The following is a 16,531-nucleotide window of genomic DNA, read 5'->3' on the forward strand; positions in this document are numbered from 1 at the left end:
TTTGTTGAACTTGACGATGTTTGAGTTGTCAAGTTATCTAAATTGAAGTTAATTTTAATTGAACGTGTTGCACTTGTTAACAAAATTCTACTTTTTGGTTTAGTTTCCAAGTATTTAACAAGAACTAAAAATAATATGAAAAGAAAATACACAAATCAACTAAGCTCAGTCAGATTCGGTAGAATCTGACTCAGTAAAATTAGATTAGGCTGAATCCAGCTGAATCTAAAGAGGACAGACAAATGAGAATTTTGACAATCATCATCAGTAGTTAATTTTAGACAACTGTTGTAAATTTTTGACAAAAACGAACCATCATATAATAGGACAAACTTTAGGACAGAAGGTATTCGTCTATAACTCTATTTTTGGCAGTTTCTGCCTGTCCTAAATTCCGCATTTTAGACTAGTGTAAGCTTACTTGTTGGGTCAACCCTTTGCACCATTTTGCTTGGGTAGTTTCATAACCCTAGAGGAGGTTTTTGGAACATTCCAGGAGGCATGCAGGCCAGTTATGACAGAGGGCATGCAAGTCAGTTATTGGAGCAGACATGCAAGGACCAGTTATGGGAGGAGGCATGCAAGAGCCAGTTATGGGAGGAGGCATGCAGGGCCAGTTATGGAAATTGATGCCTACCACGAAATTAAAGAAAATGAATGGAAATTCGCACCATATAAATGTAGGGGTTCACAACCCAAAAAAGGTATGTAATCTTCCCCATACAATTATCCGTGAAAAATCCCTAGCTACCTTAAGCATCAAAGGTTTTTTTGCAGGTACCCTCCCCCCCACCCACCCCACACACAGTTCAATTGGATATTAAAGCAACAGATCGATGCTCGACAAAATCATCATCAAATTCTTGTTTGGGGTAGAAGTAATTTTACCATTCAAACAATATGGTGATGGACTAGCATCCAGTACATAACATGTCGTTGATATGGACCTTGCTAATTGATTCTTAGATAACATGTTTTCGCTGGTAGTATGAAGTTCTTAAGTAACATGTTTTCGCTGGTAAAATGAGCTTAAATTGTTGATGTAGTTCCATTGTTTTTCCTTGTTATTATGATATGACGAGCCGTACATACAAGTAAGAACCCATTATGGTTTTGAAGGATTATCCCGCACTAGACAATTAATGATCCAAGATTCTGCATTCACAACTTTGAAATTAAAACCATCTTTCCAAAGGAGTATAAGACCCCCAGCTAAACCTCTAGAGGAGATTAACTTACTATTAAGAAATTTGTATGGTTTAATTAGTTTAGCCATTTTGCCTGCTCCTAATTTCGTTTCTGATATAAATATGATATCTGGATTATAACGACATAGAAGGTATTTTAGATGGTCTCTAGTGTTTTTACTGTTGAAACCCTGACAGTTTCAAGCTAGGACTCTCATGGTTAGCTCTATTTTAACAGGAATGGAGAGAACTATACTTCTATGACTCACAAAGAGATGATAAAGTAAAACCAAATTTAAAGGATCAATAAATAAGTAAAAATTATGAGTTATAATAATTTGTACCGTTATTGCATGGCTTCCTTGATTATGCATGGGATTAATCTTTGTGTCAGCAACATGAGTCTCTCCAGTGTCCATCTCAACTTCAATCATTTGTGCATCATGAGTATTTCTAGTTACAGTATCATTACCATCTCCTCCATGAATAGCAAGGAAAGGACCCTCAATGGAAGGATTAGACCCATTTGTGGCCATATTTTGATTCCTAGCTCTTTTGGTAGTTCTCTGATCCTCCGACTCTTCCATAGAATCATCAATCTCTTCAATATGAGCAGCATTGTCTTCATTCTCATTATTAATATCAGAACCTTCAACAGCATCGTTGTTCTTAGCAGCACAATGAGCTTCATACTCTTCTTCTTCATAGCTCTCTCTCGTAAAAACTCACCCACTTCCTTGCAGGTATTTGCATCATGGTAAATAGTGTAGCTGTCACCACAGAGGCTATGTGGTTGCTTAACCAGATGATAGCGAATCCATAATGGTTCTCCTGCATTAGAATTCCACCATTCTCCTCTCTTGAAGGGTTTTTTCAAATTGACTTCCACTCGAGCTGTGATCATATTTCCCGAACGTGGTCTGCAGTTTTTAGGTTCTGTGGAAATTTTCTTTCCCAGATCTTCAATAACTTCATTAATCACTGCTTCATGATGATGTTCGAGAAACAATCCCTTGAACTGAACATTCCAAGCTTGTGTGGTAAACTCATAATCCTTATATGCTATGGCTGTTGAGTACTAGTATGAAGCTCTTAGTAAACCTTTGAAACAAGAGGTTGACGAAGAGGATGTCTATTCTACGTAGATAAAGATTTTTTACTTCACAACCAACCCGTTGGAGAAGATCTTAATTAACTTCTCACCCGGACCATGACTGCTTCACTACCATCAATTCCGAGGAGCAATATCCGATCGGTTAACTTGATACGGAAAATCTCCGCGCCAACCACCGCCGCTTCACCCCATTAGCGCTGCTGAACTGCATCAGCGTCGTCTGCTACAACAAGGCGACTTCTTCTCAGATCAACCATCACTCCTTCTTTGCCCTTTCTGAGGAACAATAACAACAAACAAATCAGAGATTCATCAACAAAAATCAATCGAATAGATTATGCCAGGCGAACAGGTAAGTTCAATCTACTCATTGTCATTTACCGTAATAATTGATTAATTTCTGGTTTTTTGGGGAAAAATATTTCAGGGTTTTCATAGATTCAAATTCGAGATTTCTTTATATTTTACGATCTGATTTGAAACCTAAGATCCAATTTGTGATTATCACCTCGAGGAAAAAACTCTTTAGAATAACACAAATTTTTTGGAATCTGCTCTTCGTCGAGAGTTAGTTTATCTCTCAAGCTTCCATCGAATTTAAAATCAGACTCCAGTTTTGAAAACAGTGTATCTTGAACTTGAAATTATTTTGAATTTGATTCATTTTCAATTTTCTTTTCAACAACCTGCACTTATAATTGTATTTGAAACGAATTGCTTCAGTTTTTGTATGTAATGAAGTAATAAGGCAATCAGTTGTTGAATTTCAGTAGCTAATTAAGAAATTATGGTTCTCTGTTCTCATAATAGATTATAAGGGCCTCTTGAATCGGATTTCAACTGATGAAGAAGAAACTTGTGAGATCAAGGAAAGGCAGTAGCTAGAAATTTGTGAATGCATGATCACTTGAAGCTGCAGCTGCTTCGGTTTTCTCATGTATGGGAGCAGGATACGACACCAAAAAGAGTGGTGTTGGTATATCATCTATGGAGGTACCTATTAAGGGTGAAGGTATTTGGTAAATCACTACAAGAATACATGCTGAACTACCAGAGAACAACATCTAGCCTCATAACCATCAGTAGACGGATATTGAACCACAACAAAACATCAAAGAGATAAGAACTCAAGCTTTGGGAAGATGAAGTCATTCATACAAGTCAAAACTAGGACCTGAGATTATAACCAACAATGTCAAAAGCTACTTGACCTCAGCAAAAGCTAAGTATTACTTTCTTAAACTGAATATTTGAAAGTATACCGGAGTTACATAACTATTGGCAGTTATAGCATTTCAGTCAGTACACACTTCTCCTTAAACCTTTTTATCTTATAATGCATGGAAAATTTTGAGTTTCAATGGAAACATCATGATATAAATTATATAGGGAAGCACTAAGCTTCCCTTTATTGCCATATAAGTGTCTCACCTCAGCTAAATGCATAATTGAATTATAACTAGACTTATATTAGATCTGTAAAAGCATGAATCTCCTTATAATTAAAATCAATGCTTGAATGCTAGAGAAAAGTTAAATATCCTTATAATGATGAGCATGAGCGTAACTGTCTCACTTTAGTGAAAAAACATGTTTAAATCATAAAGCATGAGCTTGCTTAGCTAGGTACAACTGTTGCATATGGATAAAACATCTGAATAATGAACTAGATGATTAAATTTGCTCAACTAGTATCTGCCATGTATATCTTGCTTGAATAACACAAATCTGCTTTTTATATATCTCATACATTATGAGCTGGTCTATTGCTTCTAATTGCATCTGAGTGACATTTAATGTTGTACCTCATGAACTTGATCTGAAATCGTTATGAGAAATTGTAGTCTAACTGTTTCAAAATGCTCTTCAATGGAACTTCAATAGAGCAGTTGCAGTCTGTTAACAGTAAGCCTTGAACTACAAATGTTGTGAGAGGTTGTTGATTCATGTCTAACTCGATATAAAGAACCTCATACAAATATGGTCGATTAACAAGAATACGAGCTTAACTTTCAGAGAACAACGTTTGGCCATATCGAATCACAATACACACGCCAAGGATAAGTATTATCTGTCTTTCTTTTAACTTTTCCGATTGCTATATCTTGCAAATATTTAGTGGTAGCTTTACTTTGAACTTGATTCATAATCTTGAATGAAATCCTTTTAATTCTAAAAGCATTAAACGCATTAGGAGGTATACCGTCTAAATTTTTGGTTGCGCTGAAGTAATAATGCTCAATTTTTGAATTTCAATAACTCATTTTAAGCTTGGCTCTTTCAGAAATAGTTCTGGAAGTCTCCATAATCGAGTCTTGATTGCCCCTGTGGTTGCATAATGAGAGCAAGAACTATCATAGCTAGAAGTCTTTGGAAGGTATTACATCACACGCCGCGTGATAACTCAGGTACTGAATGAACAGAGGCCTGAGTGGGTTTTGCTGTCATTCCTCGCGTGCCCAGCTGGTCTCCAGAAGATGATGCAAGACAAAGAGAAGGTGTTGGAACTGTAACGGGAATTGGTGAGCTGTATTCTGATGCAGAGAATTGAAGCTGCGGAAGATGAAATGGGTTTGAGTTGTGTTGAAGCGAGGGAGAGATGTGTATGTGAGGTTTTGGTTATGTTCAAGCAGCAAAACAGCATAACCAAATCAGTTACTTGACTACACCATAGTCATGGTAAACGTCTGTGTAGGAGGTGTTGCAATTGGTTTCTGATTCAGGGAGGAATGACTGCACAGAGACGGTGAGGCTTGAGAGTTGAATTGCTACAATGAAGTGAAGGGGAGAATGGTTTTACTAAAGATGGTGGTGTTGCGTGTTTGGCTTGAGAATGAGTTGTAGCAGAATACAGGAAATTGTAGGAGAAACACAATTAAAAGCCGTCACTTGGATTTTCCGAGCTAACTTCCAATATCAGTAAACGCACCAGATTTAAGCACCAATATTCTTTACCTTTAGCCGCTACCAGTTCGACTCCGAGAGAAGATAGCTACAGGGTAACAGCGACTCGGGACCTAATCTTATAGGCACTACTTCACTACACCAGTGCTCTCAGACCCTCCTGTAATCTCTTCTATTGTATTTCGAGACTGGTGAAACAATAATTCAGGGGAGGTGCGTATAACGCAGAAGTAATTCAGTTCAAGTACCTGGCACTAACCCTCTTGCAAGACTGAAGATCATTAAAGTGGGGTAAACCACAAGGCCAGTACGTACATACTAGTAACGCGGCTATGGCATCATCCAGAAGCGGCTACTACAATTCTGTTCCAGTTATCAGTATCTTCTCTTTGAACGTAATAACAATGCTAAAACCAGTTCCTTCATGCCTGCAAGCTCGGATCAAATGGAGTTGCTGCTGTTGGAAACAAGGACGGATTGAGGGAAGAAGATCTATGTGAGGGGTCAGAAAACCACCAGGAATCCATCTCTCGATCACCAGTTTGACTAGGTGTTTGACAAAACGTTTACGAAGAGCTCACCTGAACTCAACAGTTCTCTATCGGTATTATTACATATTCTTGGCTTTACAATGCAATGCAAACGGACGCTTAACTTAGATTACTTCAAAGTAAGCTCTGATGATGATATACAAAAGCATAATGGATTAGTTTCACGCTTCTATGGCTCATATCCGACTACTCAAACTACTGCTGCTTCATCAACCGCGTCTGTCTTAACAAAGTCAGAGTTAAAAATCATCATAGCCATGGATACTGTGATCTTGTCAGTGCTACATGACCGCACCAACTTCAGTCTGTGAGAATTATAAAACCGAAGGGCGCTTATGATAAAGAAGAGCATCTCCGGCTAGCTGCCTCAACAGAGCTGCTAAGAGAAAACAATTAGACGAGCGCGTCACATGTGCTTAATGTCAAACACCACAGAGCAGTACTTAACCACCCACAAGTAAGCCTCTTTTTTCCCTTATTAGTATTATAATTGCCTGATAAACTACCTCACCAGGCACATCCTTGCTTTCTTCTCATATTAGATACAATGACTAGCCCACCGGTCCGGATGCGTGTTTGTTTAGCATGAAAAGTATTTATGGGAGACCTTGTCCTATCTCATGTATTTAGTGTATTAAACCAAGTAGTGTCCGAGATAGTGCCTATTTGTGTATTGATATTTGAGTTCCATGAAGCGGGCATGTGTTATCCAATCGCATATGTGAATTACCATCTTTCTGATTTCACTAAGTACACATAGAATATAAACAGAATATCCGTGTCATATTGTATTGAACTTTAGAAAATTTAAATATGATCACGCTATAGCCATGAGTATGTCCGAGTAATGAGAAAAGGTGACTTCGAATGCACCATGAGAAATGAAAAAGGCTACGAGTACAGCCCATGAAATGAATATTAGACCCGATTATGGCTAGGCTTTGTGCATGGCCAATGAAGTGTACTAATAGCCCCAAGTATGGCTAGGTTCCGTACATAACCAATGAAGTGCACCAGTAGCCCCGAATCTAGCTAGGTTCCGTGCATGACCAATGATTCGTTTGGGCACTCGGGACTGCGTTATAAAAAATATCAATCTCTTCTCTATCGCCCGAGCCTTTATCACATATTATCCTAATAATACGCCGCACCTACCAGGATTCAAATGGGAAACCCATTACTGACACACAATAATCGTATTATATTATTATTGGAACATGACAAACATTGATTTGAATGATAGTCCTGGGGACTAAGAAGCGCGGATATAAACCATTCATCGTGTTTTACCAACTTCCATAGATCTCTCCAACAGTTTCAGCGCGGAAGAACGCCTCCTCTTCTCTAAGCCGGACAAGGGAGGCGAAAAACTTCCCCTTCTAATAACCTTATGAGGAGATTCGTTATTAGAAAGAAGCTCCCAACTCCTCTTTACCCTCCCCTTTCTCCGAAGCCTCGACTTTTAATTTCGTCCAAAATTTGGAAGTTTATCGAATTTGCCTTGGCTAGAATCAAATGATCTTGTATCGCTCTTATTCATAGCTTTGAAGATACAAGACTCGGAATAGCAGGTGTCACCATGAATGGGCAAACCACTAAGCGCGACCACGTCTTCCAGCATTGAAGCCGCCTCCCCCAAGCAAATAAAAACATGTGAGGATCAATCATCAAACGAACAAATAAGCACACCAAGTTGTCGTGATCTATCCGGGCAGTAATATACCGAGAAGTTGCTATGGCATCCTCTATGCCCAAATAGCGGAGCATTTCCCTATGATCGGGGTTAGAGTATATCTAGTCCACCCAAGGCTCCCAAGAAGGTGGAGATTCAGCGGACGAGCGAAGTGTGATTTTTCGGAAAAATATTGTCTCCCTATGAGTTGCTAGGCGAGGTACCTCCTCTAAGGAGGCTATCCGGGACATATCCTCCTGGGGACGGATAAGTCAACCATCGGATGAGGATGAAGGGAACATGTTAGGGTTCATCATGCATGGATGTATCCGTCTAAAAATTCCATCAGTTGAAACCAGTAACTGATGAATCAACATGTGACTGTTGACCTGGCCTATGACCAGTCAACAGTCAGGGGACTAATGTTGATACATGAAAATAATTAACCCTAAAAGAGGTAGCCCTTTATCCTACTAAGGGTTCCTCGTAAGAAGAAGGAACTTGGGGACTAGGTCCAACCCGTAGGATAATGGATGGAACTAGCCCAAGAAGGAGAATCTTGAAATAGTTGGGTCTCATCCCTAACAAAATGAGTCTTTTTCCTAGTTCCTTGATAACTTAGAAAAGAGGAAAGTGGTAGTTTTGTAATATATTAGCCTTATGAGTGTTTATTCATAAGAAGGGGTGGAAGGATTATTATAAAAGGGAAAGAAAGGAGACTTAATGAGGGGATTCATCTCTTTCTCCCTCTTCTCCTCGTTCTCTCTCCATTCACCTCTAGTGGGATGAGATCGCTATGGCTTGGACTTGCTTCTCCTTCCCACTTTTACTCTATCAACAAGTTGCCAAAACTATAAGTCTTGCTTATAACTAAGTCTAGGATTAGGATAATGTGTAGTTGAGCTTTATACTTCACGCGTTCATCGATTGAAGACGAAGAGCTACTAAGGGGAGCTTGTGGAACTTCATCAAGTTAAGGTATGTGGAGACTTGAACTCATCTATCACTCAAAAGTCTATCTCTACTCTATATCCTATTTGAGACAAAAGTCGTATAACTATATAGACTTCGATTATACATATTTGATATTTCTAGCTGAGTTTAACTCGCTTACATATTTCTAGAAATATGTGCTAGTAAGCTTTCGCTTTAACCAAGTTCATCTTATATTCTTGACGAAAGTCAAAAGATGATCATGTGAAAATCGCCTGTAACATATTATATGATTTGTGTGAGAAGTCATTTGGTGTAGACTCGGAATGTTTCGTATTGATCATTTGATCACTTGGAAATTGCTGTGAAGCTAATAGTTTGTGTGAGACAGCTATTGTCGTCTTCTAAGAATGTTTTAATGATTGAAATGGGAGTTTAGAACAATTAACCATTGATTGGATATATCACAGTGCGCGTACTTGTATGCTAAATGTTGAAAGTTATTCCAAGTCCGGGAACCATAGTATGCATACCCGTATGCGTACTGATTTGTTAGTTGAAGTCCCGAAACTTAGTATGCATACCCGTATGCGTACCGGGGTAAGTTCAAGTCCGGGAGTTCAACTGAGTTTGGTGGTGTACGACAGTATGCGTATCCGTCCGCATACTGTCCAACTTAGACAAAATCCGGATACTCAGGTATGCGTACCTGTTTGCATACTTGGGTGGGTTATGTTCTAAAATCGGTTTGTTCATGAACTAATACTGTTAGAGCATAGCTCGGTTGTTTTAGAGCATTGCTCGGTCGAACTCGCATGCGTTGCTATCTCAAGCATGTTTGTCAAGTTTAGTTGTCAAAACTATATGTCTTGATTTCTAGACTACTTATAGCTAAGTCTCTGTTTAGGACAACTTACTGTAGTTGAGTTGTAGACTCCATGGCGGTCATCTTACGAATACGAAGAACTACTCAAGGAACCAGTGGAACTTCATCCGACTAAAAGGTATATGGAGACTTGAACTTATCTATCACTCAACAGTCTACCTACTATATCTCCTACTCTTGAGACAAAGTCGTACAAGTATGATAGTTTTCATACATATACATTTGCTATTTTGAGCCGAGTTTACTCGCCTATCTTTTTCTCGAAATATGTGTTGGTAAGCTTTCTCTTTAACCAGTTTTCATCTTAACCCGTGACGAAAGTCATGATGAAGTTTCAATCTTGAAAATAGCTTTGATGACGATAGTTGTGAATAACGACTGTTATAACATTATAGAAGAATGTTTCAATGACTGAAATGTAGAGTTGAGATTACGTAACCAACTATGGGTATAAACATATACAGTGTGTTCGCACATTAGTGTATAAATCCAAGTTCCGGAAACCAAGTGTGTGCATATGTGTGCATACGGTATTGGTGAAGGAGACAGGTTGGGTAAGCGTACCCGTACCAGGGGGAGTCTTCGAACCGAAAATTTCTGCTGAGTTTGTAAGTTTGCAAACTGTTAAACCAGTCACTTTAGGTACGCATACCCACGGAAGTTTTCGACTGAAAATTTCTGCTGAGTTTCTAAACCCAAATCCGATAGCTATGGTACACGTACCCGTACGCGTACCTAAGCTGGTTATATTTCTCAAATCGGAAGTTCATGAACTTAAACAATAAATCAATAAGGAATGCAATCTTTGCAAACCGTGGCTATATTGTTCATGAATTGATTCAAGTGAATCAAACCGGTTTTGTTTCAATTGTGTCTATTCATAAAGACCTAAGCAATTGAACAACTCTTCAACTAGTTCTTATGAGTCATTTGATCTAGTTATGTGAAGAAGATGAATATGGTTAATATGGAAGTACTCATATGGCTAACAATTGGTTAACTATTTGTGAACCAACTAAGTATACACGTTTAGGTACGGTTACTCAAACCTAAATGAAATACATTTCATCTGTGTGTGAAAATCTAAGTTTCGATCTAAAGATTGAAATATATTAGCTTGGTTAAATCAAGTTTTTCATCTAACGGTGAATAATTTAATGCTTTGTTACCAAGCTAACTTAGATTGCAAACCCTGATTTGAAAACTATATAAAGGAGACATCTAGAAACTGGAAAAACTAATCCCCACACCTCCTGTGTGATACTAGTTAGTTTTGCTAGATTCGATTCTCCTTTAACCTTAGGTTTATTCTCGAGACCCTATAGGTTAACGACTGAAAGACTTCATTGGTATTGTGAAGCCCTACGAAACTACTTCTCTTGTAGTTGAGCGACCTGATCTTGCCATTTTATATCGTACGAGTTCAATTAAATAATTGACTTGAGATTATATCTCTGATAGGGCAAGATAAAATAAATCACAAACATCTTCGTCTCATCGTTTTTGATTCCGCAATATCTAGTTTCGCTACCATACGATTTAGATTATTGTGAAGTGATTGATAATTCTAGGCTGTTCTTCGGGAATACAAGTCCAGGTTATCAATTGGTTTCTGTTCACCTTGATTTTATCAAAAGACGGAACAAAACTCTTAGGTTTATCTGTGGGAGACAGATTTATCTACCATTGTAGACTTTTCTATGTGATACAAATTTGTTTATTAAAGTCTTCGACTTTGGGTCGTAGCAACTCTTGGTTGTGGGTGAGATCATCTAAGGGAATCAAGTGCGTAGTATCCTGCTGAGATCAGAGACGTAAGGAGCGCAACTATACCTTGAATCAGTGTGATATTGATTAGGGTTCAACTACAATCCAGACCGAAGTTAGTTTGTAGTAGGCTAGTATCCGTAGCGGCTTAATACAATGTGGTGTTCAATCGGGACTAGGTCCCGGGGTTTTTCTGCATCTGCGGTTTTCTCGTTAACAAAATTTCCGGTGTCTGTACTATTTCTATTCCACATTATATTTTGTTATATAATTGAAATATCACAGGTTTTGCGTTAAGATCAATCAATTAGAATATCCAACCTTTGCTTGTTGATTTAAATTGATTGACACTTGGATATTGGTCTTTGATACCATCCAAGTTTATCTCTCTAGTATTTGATAAAGACTCGCAGATTTGCATTTGCTTGAGTAAAGATCAAATTGAGAGATTGAAATATTAACTCCATGATATACTTTTTATCTATATTGAGTCTGATTGTCTAGTTGATTCTCTAGAAAGTATATTGGATTTAGTCCATACAGATTGCTAATCGAAATAATTGGTGAGGTTGTTAGACCCACGCTTTTTCAGGTAGAACCCACCAAGCGTTTGTATGTCAAGATTGGTTGTCATATTTTAGTGAACCAAAACTCATTTAAGGAGTCACTTCATTATTTACTAGAGTTAACTTTGTATAGGTTAGCTTGAAAGTATTAGGATATGAGACATTACAAGTATTACGTGAAGACTTGAAGAATGTGAAGAAGTAATGCGCTACAACGACGATATCATCCTTTCACTTGAGGTTAGTAATATTTGACTTGAACTGTTTCATTCCCTAACGTATCTTTCAAGTCATGCATATTGAAAACATAACTGCGAAGCTTTGAATATTATACTCTAGTTAGACATAGTATTAAAGAATTACAATACGAAGTATAGCGTCTATCTTTTGAACTGCATATATAATACATCGACATAATCGTATGAATGCTATTGTGATTATGTATGGGTATGGGTGAAGATTTCGTCCTAGGAAACAATGTTTTACATCCGTTTAAAGGAAGTAAATTCATAAACTTGTTTTGTGAATCGAAAGGGAAATCGCTAGGATTATTGTTATTGTTATTCATTGCAAATATTTTGAATTACCAATATGTGTGTTTAGTATAAACGCTCATAACTTGTTTATGTATCTTGGTAAAACTATTCACAAGGCCTGACTTTTCTATTGGTATGACTTTTATTAGTGATACCGATCTTAAGTAATCACCTAAGATGGTAAGATTGATATCTTGAATTTGGTGTGACTAAATACTAGTCATTGGGTAACCGATCCTAGTAAGAGGTGTGACGGATCACAAGAGAGAGTGTAATCGATCCTTGTAAGAGGTTTAACAAGTTTTAGTAAGTTGGTGTAACCGATCCTATAACTTGGTCAACCGATCACAAGTATTACAATAAGAAGTGGTAACCGATCCTAGTACTTAGTTAGCCATTTCATGGTAACTAATGTAACTTATCCTAGTACCCACTTGGAGATAAAACCGAAACTTTATGTTGAGGTAGAACCGTGAAACCCATTAATGGTGATTTGATAGGATAATCAATCACATAGTTCTTGGAAGTCAGATGAACCAATTCTAAACTTGTTTGGAAGTGTGGAAAATCGGTTCCGAGATTGTAAATATGAAAAAATATTTACAAAGTAAAGATGTCGACATACTTTGAACATGTACAGTAACTCTTATCTTTTATTGTTCAAAGATATTCCTTAATAGCTAAAGGAGAATCCCGGATCGAAATTAATTGTTAATCTTTAATTAAGGTTTTTAGTTTTTATATGCTTTTAATTTCCAACAATTAAAATGCATATCTATAGCGCCCCCAAAGCTAGCAATTGACTAATCCAAGAGATTAACTAAGTAAAGAGGCACTAAGAATCTAAATCAACTACGTATCGATCTTCACCAACACTTCTGTATCTTCCGACCTTCACTGATTCAATTGCTAACTTCAAATATCTGCTCCATCGATTGATACGAGTGGGAGAATAATTTGCAGAGAAAAGAGAAGAAGAACAGAGAAGTAGAACGAAGAAGAAGAAAGAGAAAGAATACGCGAGAAAGAGAAAAATAATGAGTCGAGTTCTTCTCCACACGTTTCTGGTGATAAGGACCGCGACCAATGATAAATGCACCTTCCCAAATGATAAGGGAAGCTAGGAGGTTTAAAGGAAAATGACTTATTTTTCCTTCATACAAAACTGATAATATCTTCTTCATCCGATATCCGATTTACGCATTCTTGCAGTCTATTTCGCATAATTTTTCGAGATCTATTTAATAGTACTAGTTTCATATCTAGATCGTTGTTAGATTAATTTCTATTAATTAATGTTCGTGTTAATCTAATCGATTCATTAGCGGGTACAACGTGTCTTGACTGGTCTAATAGCGTTGACGATCTTGAGGATCGTCACGATATCTTTAGAAAATAAAAATTAGTAATGTGCATTTACTAGTTGGAGATTTTATACTGAGATTTCGGTCAATTTTTGGACAGAGCATTTCCAAGAATTATGAAAACCGATTTTGGCTTTATTGCATATCTTTGAGAATATTCGGTTTTGGAAATTCCTTAGTGTCCAAACTTCCTTGGTCTATAAATATTGAAGTTTACATTTCAAGCAAACTAATCCTCAGAGACAGCAAAACTACCTAGTTGTGTTGTTACTGGTGGAGTCGTGTATTCAGAGAGGAAAGTATCCTAATTAAGCGAAATCTCTTACGACCGCTCGTTTTAAAGACTTCTTTGGGATTGGGAAGCTCTACGAGTACCGTTGGTGGGAAACTAGATAATTGCAGTTTATTATTAGTTCTCGATTGATTTGATTGACTAACAGTTGTTGAACTTTGATTGCACCTAGTTTGTATATGCTTGAGAATCTTCTCTTCTAATATAAGATTCACTAAAACTAGATCGAAGTTTCGACGGGGATGTTTAGACTGTTTGTAGATCTAAAGACATTTCTGTGTGTGAATGATCACAAGAGGTTCAAGTTGATTGTGTGCAGGTGTTTTTTGAAGATCAAAGAAGATTTGAAGACAAAGAAGATTTGAAGACAAAGAAGATATTTGGGTTCATAATCTTTGGTGTGCACAAAACTTGTTTCGGCTGTGTTGATGGTGGTTTTTAGTTCAGGGTCAGAATCGTAAAACCGTATATTTAGCGCCGTCGTCCTGCAAAGGAATAAAGGCCATTTAAAAGTGATGAGTGCTCAAACCTCTTTATTTACACATGTATTGAACAAACTCAATTTATACGAAATTCATTCAGAATGGTGCGCACAACAGTAATCCCAAGTATTCTGTGAATTCTATTTTATGCTAGCATTATTAACTAATGCATGACTCGCCTGATATTTTTCCGTGCTACGTTCCTAGCCGAACTCTCAATACTGACATGACATAACCATAAATGCTCACTCTCAGCAGAGCAGCATGAATTTCCCGAAGTGTTAGTATTGGGATCGGCACGAAAATTCTCATACGAGTTACGTCTCTCTGACAAAGAGATCGATGCGTTCACGTTCACACACTTTCAATTAAAACGTTAGCGTGACTGAACACACGTTTATTCTTAAAGAAAGTCTGGACTGTTAATGTTAGTCTTAGAAACAATCACGGCCACACAGTTTGTCCGCGCTATTTAATAAGCATGGCTTATTCCTAGCAGAACTAGGAAATCACTATAGTGACCACCAGCGGGCCCACTTATGCCCTAGCCAGTCGGACATCACACGAACTCATCACAGTACCGTCAAATGCCAACCCTAAATAGGGTGGCCGTGCTTCTTTGAAGAGTTTCGTTCTAACAATAGACTGTCCGGCGTAGTCTTAAAACGATCACGACCGTCCAACTTCGCCATCCTGGTTGGACGACTTAGATCGCATCACGAACGATTGAGAAGCACTAATGCACACATTAGCGGGCCCACTATACCCTTACCTGATCGGTTTGCTCACGACGTGGTCATGGAACAATGAACGTTTTCCCGAAACATGATGGACGTGATGCTTTCCAAGGGTCACGGAAGTCCACCAATGTCTTAAATCGATCACAACCATCCAACTTAGCCATCCTATTTGGATGGCTTAGATCGCATTTAGGACCATCAGGAAGGTGCACATGCGTTCACCTTCATCTCAACATGGATCCCATGTAATCGATCTCTCCAAAAGAGGATCACGGCGTGCCAAACCGCTTGGCCAAAGTCACATGTGCGTGACTGATTCAAAACCCTAATTAGGGTTTGCGGCGATGCACATATTTCGTAGTTCGATCATGACCATCCATCTTCACGAGTCTAAACGGAGGGTGTAGATATAGAATCAAGAGGTCCCAAGGATGTCAACGTGATCACCGTGGGCCCACCTTTTCGTGTGATCGACCGACCTATGCAGACTAGGGATCGCCGCCTCGAAATGCACGCCCAAAGGTGGCATGCCACACAATTTTTAAAACTTCGCGGAAATATATTTCTGTCGCAAATCGATCACGACCACTCATCTTTGCCGGTCAAATTGAGTGGCCTAGATCGAATCTTTGTGGGACCGAGAGGTGTAGACATGCATGCCGGCAGGCCGTCTCCATGCATGCCTGGTCAGATTCTCCAAAATTAGGGCCCGTGCTTGGATTCGATTAAGCAAAAGTGGGGATATTGCACACCTATAAAAAACCCTAAAATCCATCAACGGCAGCAAGTATGTGCCGTACATCATCTCGTCCGTCCAAATTTTCCAGCTTGGTCGGACGGCTTGGATTAAAAGTTAGGCGATCAATGAAGCATCTCAATGATCACAGTCCGCCACTCTGCCACAGGGAGTGATCGACTAGATGATGGCCCGCCCATGCGGCCTCCAAACGATCACTCGAAGATGGTTGGACGTGCTGCCATTTTAAGACGCTTGACCCGCGACTTGTTCAATCAAGCTTTAAAACAGCGATGCTTCATGCATATCGATTGCTTTGAGCTGCTTGCTTGAAAAACGATACATCACATGCATCGAGCATACACGATATTTCATCAATATCAATTCCTTAAATAATTTAGTTATTTAACCTAATAGCACCGAATGATATTTCTTGCGGCGGGTCCCATGACCTGACCCGCTCATTCGAGACATCAAACATGTCACAAACTGGGGATACTTACTGGGGTATTGGTCTGGCGGTTTACAGCGTGCGGCGTGCAACGCGCCCATTACGAGAACGTGTCAGGAGGCATGGACGGTTAATGATGATGAGGGAAGTGGGCAAAGATGTGATCGTGTGACAATCACCTACACGACCCCACTACTCCATCACTTCACCTCCTCCACTTCCTACGAGATGAGGGTTGCGCTCAATGACTTGTATAAATAGGTCCTCCGACCTATTTTCAAATAACACAGAGAAACCAAGTGTTGTCATAGTATCCAGAAAACACCCAGAAATGATAGCTTACATTGTGA

The 16,531-nt window shown here is 38.6% G+C and overlaps 1 long non-coding RNA gene across 1 annotated transcript; it reads left to right on the forward strand.

Annotated features, from left to right (window-relative positions):
- Positions 1-2,210: 2,210 nt before the first annotated feature.
- Positions 2,211-6,584, forward strand: LOC113289052. Its single transcript, XR_003330832.1, has 2 exons — positions 2,211-2,653; positions 3,112-6,584. It is a non-coding gene; the product is annotated as an uncharacterized LOC113289052 (long non-coding RNA).
- Positions 6,585-16,531: the final 9,947 nt, after the last annotated feature.

The sequence above is a fragment of the Papaver somniferum genome, chromosome 6 (genome assembly GCF_003573695.1).
Source record: "Papaver somniferum cultivar HN1 chromosome 6, ASM357369v1, whole genome shotgun sequence".
In the NCBI taxonomy this organism is placed as follows: Eukaryota; Viridiplantae; Streptophyta; class Magnoliopsida; order Ranunculales; family Papaveraceae; genus Papaver; species Papaver somniferum.